Raw genomic sequence first — 10066 nt, forward strand, 5'->3', positions numbered from 1 at the left:
TTAGAGATATTTACACAGTTACATGGCAGTGATGCAGGGATCAGGTCTGGCCAAGAAAGTTTAATTTCACCGCGGTAGGTTCTAAACTGCAGATCGCCGTATATCGCATGTCTGCGCTCTGAGTGTGTCTTTGCATTTTGCCACGTCTAGATTCACTTCCTCATTAGACTTAATATCTCTGTGAATATGAGTCGGATTGTAATAAAGCACACAGTGACCACTGTCCAGTGTACAGTGTACATTTTAGGACATTGTCATTCATCGTTGTCACTTGTCGTTTTTCAGTCATCGTCAGTCATCGTCTTACACTGTACTACGAGTGACATCTTCATCTGCAGTGTGTCAAACGCTTGCTCTTCCTGATAGATTGCCCCCTGGTGGCCGTTAGCCAGTAAAAATCTGCAGGGTTCATAGCATTGGAAAAAAGTAGCGGCTTAAAGTCTTAAAAGTACGTTATATAAATATATCCCAATGGAGGACAAGCATCTAAGAATAAACATAAATAGCTAATCTAATTGCTAAGTTTGTCAGAAAAAAATATATTATTTGATATAATTTGAACATTTTTTGATGTCAGTGGTTAATATTTTAAAATATCCTTAAATAGACTCAAAAACCAAAGATATAACAGGTATGTTGGTTTCTTTCCGCAGATGGCTTAGAAATGTCTTAGTTTTGCTTGGCTTAGTTCAGCTCTAGATATAGCACCTCCAGTCCCTGTACGCTGCACTGTCAGGATGATTCAGGACCAGCTGCTTCCTGGTTCACAGACAAAGACACAGCGTGCAAAATGTGAAAACTTGTGATCCAGCTTACCACGTCACAGAAGAGAGGGATAATTCTATTTTGTGCTGAGCGTCATCAGGAGGAAACTGTGACGCAAGCTGTGTCTGACCCCAAAAGTCCTAATACTTACATAACTACAGACACATAAATTAGTTGGCTTGCAGGCGTACACCATTGTGTAACTAATGGATTTCTCCTTCTGAATAAGCTTCGATGTGCATCATATAGTCCTCCGCCTGCTTGTTTCCATGTACATATCGTTCTTGTGTTTAGTCATTTACAAGTGTATTATTGCCTTGAAAAAACACATGTTCCTCCTCACCACTCCACAGATCGGATCTGTAACTTGACCGTCCTACTCTTCGTTGTTTGAAGCTTTATTGGAGCGTGTTTCCAATGGATTAAAAGACTGACAGGTGGATTAGGTGGATCAGAGAAATGCTTAAACAGGCGTTAAAAATACATGACGCAAACAGTATTCTCCAGAAGCATTTACAGTAGTACAAGATGGACCAAATACTGCACAAGGTAGTCAGAGGCTACTCTTGACTCAAAGCTACCATGCTCACTGTCCACTGCTCTGCCCAGTGACTTTGAAGCTGGGTCAAATGAAGATGTTAGATTAGCCTTTATTGTCCCCGTGGAACTGTGTCATCTACATTTGACCCATCCTTCAATGCCCCAGGGAGGACCTGACAGGAGCAGAGGAGGCTACAGTGCTCAAGGACCCCTGTCATGATCTTGAGTTAGACTTGGTCAGAACATAAGCTGGAGGATTTGACTTGTTCTGCATGTTTTAAAATGAAACCAGAACCCAGAGAAAACCCAACCGGAACCCAGAGAAAACCCACCCGGAAACTGAGAGAACCAAGTAAACTCTGCACAGAAAGGCCCTGGAGTCGAAAGGCCCTTCAACCTTATTTTTGTCAGGTAAATATTATACAAACTAGACAGTAGAAGATAGTGGGAATTATGTCGATTATGCTTTTGTCCGCTTTATAATCTATGACAACCGTGGATCCTTATTTTATATTTTGGACAACTTCAATCACAATATCGATTTAAAATGACTTAACCAAAGAATGAAGAAGTCCGAGTTCAAAATTGTGGCACTGTTTTGTTCCGTCACCACAACATAACGCCGCTCTGCCGGACCAGGCGCTGCAGAAAAGAAAAAATATATATATATAATCATGTGGGAGAAATGATCAAAATCAGCCTTGACAGCTCTGGATCACAAAGACAGAAAAAAAGACTTTTCGCATCAGTCATGGAACAAAAAGAAGAAGAAAAAACAGCCTATAACAATAAAGCTTCCTGTTATTTTCTATTTAGCCCAACAGGACAAACAAACCTTCAGTTTATGCAAAATGAAACACATCTTTCTTATAAAATCCAAAATTGAGAGAACTTGTCATGTGTCTCTGTGTAGCCTTCCATCCAGATGTCCCATTTAGTCTTCTCCTCTGTGATTTCTCTCTTTCTTGTAAGAAAGATCATAAATAATACAGGATGCATGTTTATGGTTTATTCATCACTCTGCTGCAGTGACAGAAGCAGTGCAGCCGTGCCAGAAAAAGACCAGGGAAGAATATAGTAGGCACAGGCTGAGTCTACCAATGTTTTACTCCAAACGAATAGACCCAGCACAGTGGTAGCAGAGTGGTTAGCCTGTGTGGGAAACCAGGACATCCTGTGGTCGCTCCGGTTTCTCCCATCAATATAAAACAGGCAGAACAGGCCAGTCATCGAGGTGCTCTTGGACTCTGAGTCTGGAGAAGAACGCCCGGGCGTATTATCAATGTATATACTGTACATCCTGTGAGGAGTACTGGGTGAGTGCAGATCCCATCCCCATCGCCAGATTAAGGGTTTATGGTCAGAAGAACTGGCGGAAGCTGGATGTCTTTAAGCTGATGGGAGAATCCTGAAGATTTAAAAAGAACCCAAAGGAACACAGAAGGATTCAGACTTGGGAACTTTGCGCTCTGAGGCACAAGTGCTTATGTTGCCACAGTTGGTCAAATGTAGACAAATGGACAGAATAAAAAGATTGGGTCAAATGCAGAGAAAGAACACATCTCAGTGTACAACTAAGTCCACTCTTACTTTAACCTCAATAAATGAATAAATACGCTTTTAGCTAATGACCATGCTTGAATGTAAGCTAAGCTATGTGTTAGTTTTTCCCTGAGACAAGTTAGCTAGTACTTCAAAGAAGTTAATTTGGTCTGTCAAGAACATGTTCAAGATCGTTTTCTTTACACTTAAGCACATTTCATTTGGCAAACTTTATGCGTATGCAGCAAGAAGACATACATAAAGAACTCTAAAATGCATCATGCAATATTGTACACATAAAAATAGGTTCAGACAAAAATTAAAATCAAGTAAAAGCTTGTGAAAACAGAATTGGGCCATAGCACCTGAAGGCACCCTTAAGATCAGGACTGAATTTGTGGGAGTGCTAAGCGTTGTTGACTAGACACAAATGCACATTATGGCCGGTCACTAGACTCAAGCTAATGCACAACACACAGTCCTGATGTCACACTTTAATGGTCTGCTTTGTTTTGAGTTCACCAGTTCACCACAGACATTTGGTCCCTAGCCTAGAGCAGCCCAGGGGCCCCGGGCCCTGGCAAAGCGGAGGGCAGTGCTGGATGCATTAGCACCAGCCCTGGGCCATGCAGCAGTAATGAGCCTGGTGTAGTAAATTAAGATATTTTTGGATCACTGGGGATGTTTCAAAGAACATAACAACATTCTACATGACTCGGTCTTCATGCGTGTTTTTATTTTACTTTGCTACCCCTCATATTCTCATTGTTCTGCTTAGTTGTAGCACATTGTAAAAAGGGTTCACAGCGGATGCTTTCTGACATGACCTCAGCAAAAGTGCAAAAGCTTTTATTCTCAAAAGTAACACAGAACACGGGTTCAAATGTCCTGATACAAGTCTGTGAAGTCTGGGCTGTTTAGGGGCCACTCTGAAGCCTTTGGACACTATCATCTGGTCACCGTAGATATACATTCACAAATCGTGAGTTACGCATCCATTGATCGTGTTGGACGCCACAAATCGCGAGATACACACACAGATCAGGTTACACACCCACAAATCGAGTTGAGCACGCACGGATAGATCAAATTACATATGATTGGATCAAATTGCACACGCGCAAAGCAAATTACGCACGATTGACTCAAGTTATACACTCACAGTGCTCACAGAGTTCAACAAAAACTGCCCATATGAACCCTTTCGTTTGAGATTGAGAGGACAAGGGAGTTTCCCACAATTAGGATAGGTTTCCCAGGTTAAAGCAAACCCCAAAATCTGGAAGGACATCTGATACAAGGGCCATTAAAAACCAAACAAAGACAACTCTACTTCTTAATTTCAAAGTCAGACCACCATAAAATAAAGATATCTTCATCCCTTTACTACAGAAGTGTTAAGGCGTCTAAAATCTTCCATCTTCACCAGCTGTAGCGTTAAATACTTTCTTTAATAAGCACTGTCTCACACCGGAGTCCACTTATAACATGAGTTGACAGAAAGAGTTGATTGGGCGGACCGGAGCGGAATTGAGCGGTCAGGATCTGAGACGAGTTCCACCTCAGTATTACAGGCTCTTTACCGGCGCTGCAGATGTGTGGATCGGACAGGTGTTGACAGACAACTCTGCTGCCTGAATGAGGAAACCCAAAATGCTGTCAGAGGGACCGGTATGGACGGCCGCTGGAGGCGAGGGCAAAGGCAGGAGGTATGTGTGTACGGGCCAAAACAGTTGTTCCCGCCCTGGAGTAATGACGGCCTGTTGTGAACGCGGTGATTTAGTGATGTGAGATTTGTAGCAGGATGCTGTAGGTACCCAGACAAGGACGTGATAGATGTCTTCATTTCCAGCGGTTTTAAAATAAATGGGTTTCTCCGTGTTGACCTTTTCTGTGTGACGGGCACAGGTATACGCAAGACTATAGTTACTTCAAACAGTATCTACTTTAAACATTGACAATAATGTGTAAAATGACTTGATTGTGGAATGTTCATCTAGTTAGAAGGCCAACATGATCACGAGAATCCAGCTTGACAGGCTCCTGCTGTAGTGTTGCAATTGGGTCTGAACCACCAGAGACTGGACCAATCACAGGGCAGCGTTGTGGCCGAAGGTGAAACGCCCCAAACGAACCAAAACAAACATAAGGTGCCAACAGATGTAAGTCGGCCTATTTTAGCACAAATATGGGCTATTTTGCTTTTGAGGGAAGAGCTTTGTGCATTTGTGGGTGGAAACGACGTCGGCGCTTTAGTCTCAACAAACATTGCTTTAAGTGTTTATCTGAACGTCGCACTCTCTTTCAGCGAGAAACTTTCCAGATTGATTATGTGTAAAGCTTATGGCAAAGCGTTGAGTGCTACACATATAAATCTGGCATCAGACAGGTTGCGTTTACTTTACATTTTCTTACTTAAACAGACTTTGAACCTATTTTAAAAGGGCTCTATGTAGTAACAGCAGCAACTCAAACGATCCCACACCTGAAAAATTACAAAATGCACTTTTAATACAGACATTCAGATCATTGAGTTCAAGTCTTTGCTTTGCCATTCTTTTGCAGAGTGACACGTGAACTCCGGGTGATGGTAAGCAGTTAGGGCTTGTCTGGGGCCGGCCGGGACGTGCAGGTCACTGAGCACAAGCACGGGGTCAGATCACTGCATATCACGTGTCATTTAGCGTTAGCCATCAGTGGATATCGGCTTTCACTCGCGGTTTGATCGGGCCTGTTTTATTCCCTGTAGAGGTCAAAGGTCACAGGCAAAGCTGCAGGGTTTAGGGAATTTAGCATTTTTCTTCTTGAAGGTGAAAACAGTTAAGTCCAAGGATGTCTCAATATGATGAGTGTTGTTGTGCTTTGGAAACTAATTTATTTTTGAAGAAACCTGTTGCTTATATTTGACACTTTTTCCCCACTAAAGCCATTCCAGTAGCTCTTGGAAGTGCCAGAGGGTCATTTTACCAAAACAGAGTCATAATTTGACGAAACAGTTTCTTTGGTTCTTTGACCTACTTAGGCTGACCAAAGTCATAGTTCAATGAGGCCATCACCATCACCATTCTTTGCTTGTAGCTATTTTAAAGCTTTGAACGGTATAACTTATAATGTATGGGAAACCATACTAAAAGTTATTAATTTAAGATATATTACTAGGCTGGTTTTAACCAACTAGCAAGACTGCAATGACCTCTGTTCCAAGATACGACCCATGACTTTATTAAGATATCTTAATTCACCACTAAGAACATTAACTGGAAACTTTTGGATAGTCCACAAAGTCCAATCATTACGTAATCTTGTTTTTGTCATAAAAAGCCCAGCTCCATCAGTGCATATGAATTAGGTCGTTTTCACATTGTCACTAGCTGCAGTCCGGACAGCTGTAGTCCTGAGCACGTTCGGCGGCCGCACCAAGAGCGCTTAAAACAGGTGGTCCTGTGGCCTGACCTGCCAAGACCGCACGCTCTGAAAATACTTTACAAAGACGTTTTGGTCTGGAATTATATCCCGTCTCCCAGATTTCCAAAGGGCATGATTGACAGGCGGATTAACCAATCAGAGAAACACATGGTCTGTTAGTGTCTAAGCAAACATGGCTGCTTACGAGGATAAAAGCTAATTAAAATAACACAGAAGCAAAGCACTAAACTCTATAAATCTGAGGTATAAGAAGTTATATATTTACTTCTGAATGTTATGAGAACATTTCAGAGATGTCTCCCACATTTGAGAAACACATGCTACAAATTAGCAGCCTTGGTTGGACTGTCCCAAGTTAGCTTTTTGACGCCCCCTTTTGGTCTGATTCCTGTCCCTTCTGCATGTGAAAAGAATGTACAAGGGACTGGCTGGTCAGGCAACCTTGGAGCGTGGCTTAAAGCGGACGACCTCAGGCTGACCCATTTACACAGCGCAGTTAGTGGTGAGATCAAAAAAAGTACCTGGATCATATATATTTGTACCATCGGGCGCTGCAGAGCTGGCCATTTAAAACCTCCATCTGACGAGGTAATTGAATCAACTAACATGAGAGACACTCATGCCAGATAAGCTTCTGCCATGACCCTCACGGAGCATTTAGAAAGGTGATCGAAAAGACCAGAGCGATTAGCACCTGAACGTGTGCATGCATATCACTTCAGCAGGAGACCCATCACCAGCGAAGGGAGAAGCTCATTCCAGAGGCAACATGTTACAGTAATATTGCATTTTCAGTAACGCAGTAATATAACACATTACTGAGTTTCTTATTTTAATTATTTTTTTCCTGTTTTGTGAAGCAATTTCAAATGCCTTGTGTATGAATTGTGCTCTCCAAATAAAATAGAGAGAAATAGAGAAGGTATTACTCAATATTACAATAAAAGAAATGCAAGTTATATGGCATTTTATTATGGTGCGCTTAGTACCGGGCTTCTCCAGGTGGTACGCTCTGCGAGCGGGGCTCAGATAGTAATCTGTGCACTGTGCAACTCATCAATCAAACCATCTCAAACCTCTGCTTCTGCTCCTCCACTCCTCACTGTGCTCTCTGTGTGCGCTTCCTGTCCCACATCCCACCGACAGTCCTGTGCAGATTAGGCAGAAAAGTCAAGTCCCAGTCATCAAACATGGCCGCCGATTTGAGCCAAAAGCCAAGCTTTTAGCAGCGAACTACATTTGGTGGCTGAGACCATGCACAGTACCAAACCACTACCATGTGCTGACCAATCAGAGCAAGGGTTGCTAGAGCAGAGCAGAGCGAGACAAAAACTAAAGATTAAAAAACAATTTTTAAGAAAACTGAAGGATTCGGAGTAAAGAAAAAGTTCACACAAAACAACCATGAGTGTCTCATGTTCCAAAACATTTTATTGACACATTCCACCCCGCCCACTTTTACCTCTTTTTGCTCCGGATCAGCACCTCCGTTTTAATTGCACTTCCAGTCCAGCAGGAACGCTGTTGGTTTAAAATTTGGAGAACGAGGGAAAAGTCTCGCCGCTAAACATGCTCTAAAATAGAATGATTTGTGTAAAATGTACAATGTTCATGTGACCAACAAGTCAACAATGCACCAACTCCCTTGGCGGCCCGAAAAAGGCTTTTTAGTATATTATAGTACTATAGTATGGTATTTAGTTTAGTGCTTATTTTCTCTGGAAATCGACAGCCCTATGTTAATACAATACGGAAGAAGGACTGTGTCGTTTGGCGGCGCCCATGCGAGCTTCAAGGGATAAGGGTTTTCTAATTTCTATTGTCTGAAAATGTATCTCAATATTTAATACAAACTAATCTATATGACATAGTTATTTGTATTTAGGCAGCGGTACAACAGGTGGGTCTGGGGGGGATGATCCAAGACATTTCCTATATTCTGGTGAATTTTACTGTATTGCATGGCTGACCCACAGCCAGCTGCATCCACAAATCAGACACACTTGTCATTGATATTTGTGGAAAAAGAAAGTCAGATTCCCACTCTTCATAAAAACTGTATGTTTTTGCCTTTGTTGCAGCTCATGCTGCTGCTGCAGCATGGATGGCTGCGGGTCACGGCATCGTAACCAAAACAGCTGCAGAAACAGCAGTGATTGATGGCTAATTGAAAAATAATATATTTTGTACAGGAAGCAGGCGGGTCAACTATAGATTCGATAGGGCAAATTTATTGTAATGCGTTTAATTGTAGCATGTAGTCATTTGAACTGTCTTTAGAAAAACAAAAAGTTTGGACTCTCATCCAAGAGTCATTCTAAATCTGCAAACATAAAAGATGAGAATGACTCTTGGATGGGAGTCGAAACTTTTTGTTTTTTAAGTAAAGTAAAGTAACCCCATGCATCACTACTGTGTAGGCACGAGTACAGAAGGTCAGACGACCTTTTTTTGTGCGTGGATACAAAACAACTTTCTCCAGCTGAACTCAGACGAGACTGAAATCATCGTCTTTGGCCCAAAGAAACAAAGAGAAAGTGTTAGCGTCACCTCCAGAGTCTCGCTCTAAAACCTACAAACCAAATTAGAAATCTGGGGGTAATAATGGACTTTTTACCATCTAAAAAACACGAAGTATAGTGTCCAAACCAGATTCGGAGAGACTTGGAGTCTCCAGTAGATTAGACTACTGTAACGGCCGCTCACTGGTCTCTCCAAACGAGCTGTAAAACAGCTGCAGTACATCCAGAACGCTGCTGCTCGGGTCCTGACTAGAACCAGGAAGTATGATCACATTAGTCCTGTTCTCAGGTCTCTGCACTGGCTCCTGTGGCTCAGAGAATAGACTTTAAAGCAGCTCTGCTTGTGTACAAGTCTCTCCATGGCCTAGCACCAAAGTACATCTCAGACATGTTAGTGCCATATGAAGCATCTCGGACTCTGAGGACCTCAGGGACCGGCCCCCTGCTGGTGCCCAGAGTCAGGACTAAACAAGGGACCAGCCTCCTGCTGGTGCCATAGTCAGGACTAAACAAGGGACCGGCCTCCTGCTGGTGCCAGAGTCAGGACTAAACAAGGGGAATCTGCATTTCAGTTTTATGTTGCTAAAATTCGCAACAGTCTTCCTGAAGATGTGAGACAGGCCTCTACTCTGACAATGGGCATTAGCAAGTTCAAATGGGCAAGTTCAAACCCAAGCTAAAAACTGTTTTGTTTAGCTGTGCATATGACTGAAATGCTTGTGTCATGTCTGTTGTGTGAAGCCCTTTGAATTGCCTTGTGTACGAATTGTGTTCTACAGATAAACTTGCCTTGCCCCATCAAAACATTAGAATATATCGTTGCTTTGCTTCATCATTAAGCTTGTCGCTGTTGAAAGCAGTGCACTTGCTTCTGTTGTGGTTAAGTTTTTGATAGTAATAAAGGCTGCGGTAACAATAAATACAGCAGATGCATCCCACAATGCACATGGCCATGACGTATGATCCTGAATTTATATATAAATCAACATTAGCTAGCTGCTAACTACCTAAAACAAACAGCTCAGCCTCGGTCTGAAGGGAATTCTGTAAGTACACTGGTCCCTCCTGACCACAGTAAAGTAAGTGTTTTAGCTGTACAGCTCCCACCTGCACAAAGGTTTGGAAAGAGGAGTCAAATATTTTACGTAGTATGATAGAGCCCAGGAGAGATCTCAGAAGCTAAAGTGGGATGGGCCTGGTTAGTATCGTGATTTCAGGGTTATGAAGTGCTCCTGAATAAAAGCCGTGCTGACGAAATGCAGAAAGAAACA

This window comes from Eucyclogobius newberryi, unplaced genomic scaffold, assembly GCF_026437365.1.
Source record: "Eucyclogobius newberryi isolate DKJ021-1_F unplaced genomic scaffold, fEucNew1.0.hap1 SCAF_7, whole genome shotgun sequence".
Classification (NCBI taxonomy): Eukaryota; Metazoa; Chordata; class Actinopteri; order Gobiiformes; family Gobiidae; genus Eucyclogobius; species Eucyclogobius newberryi.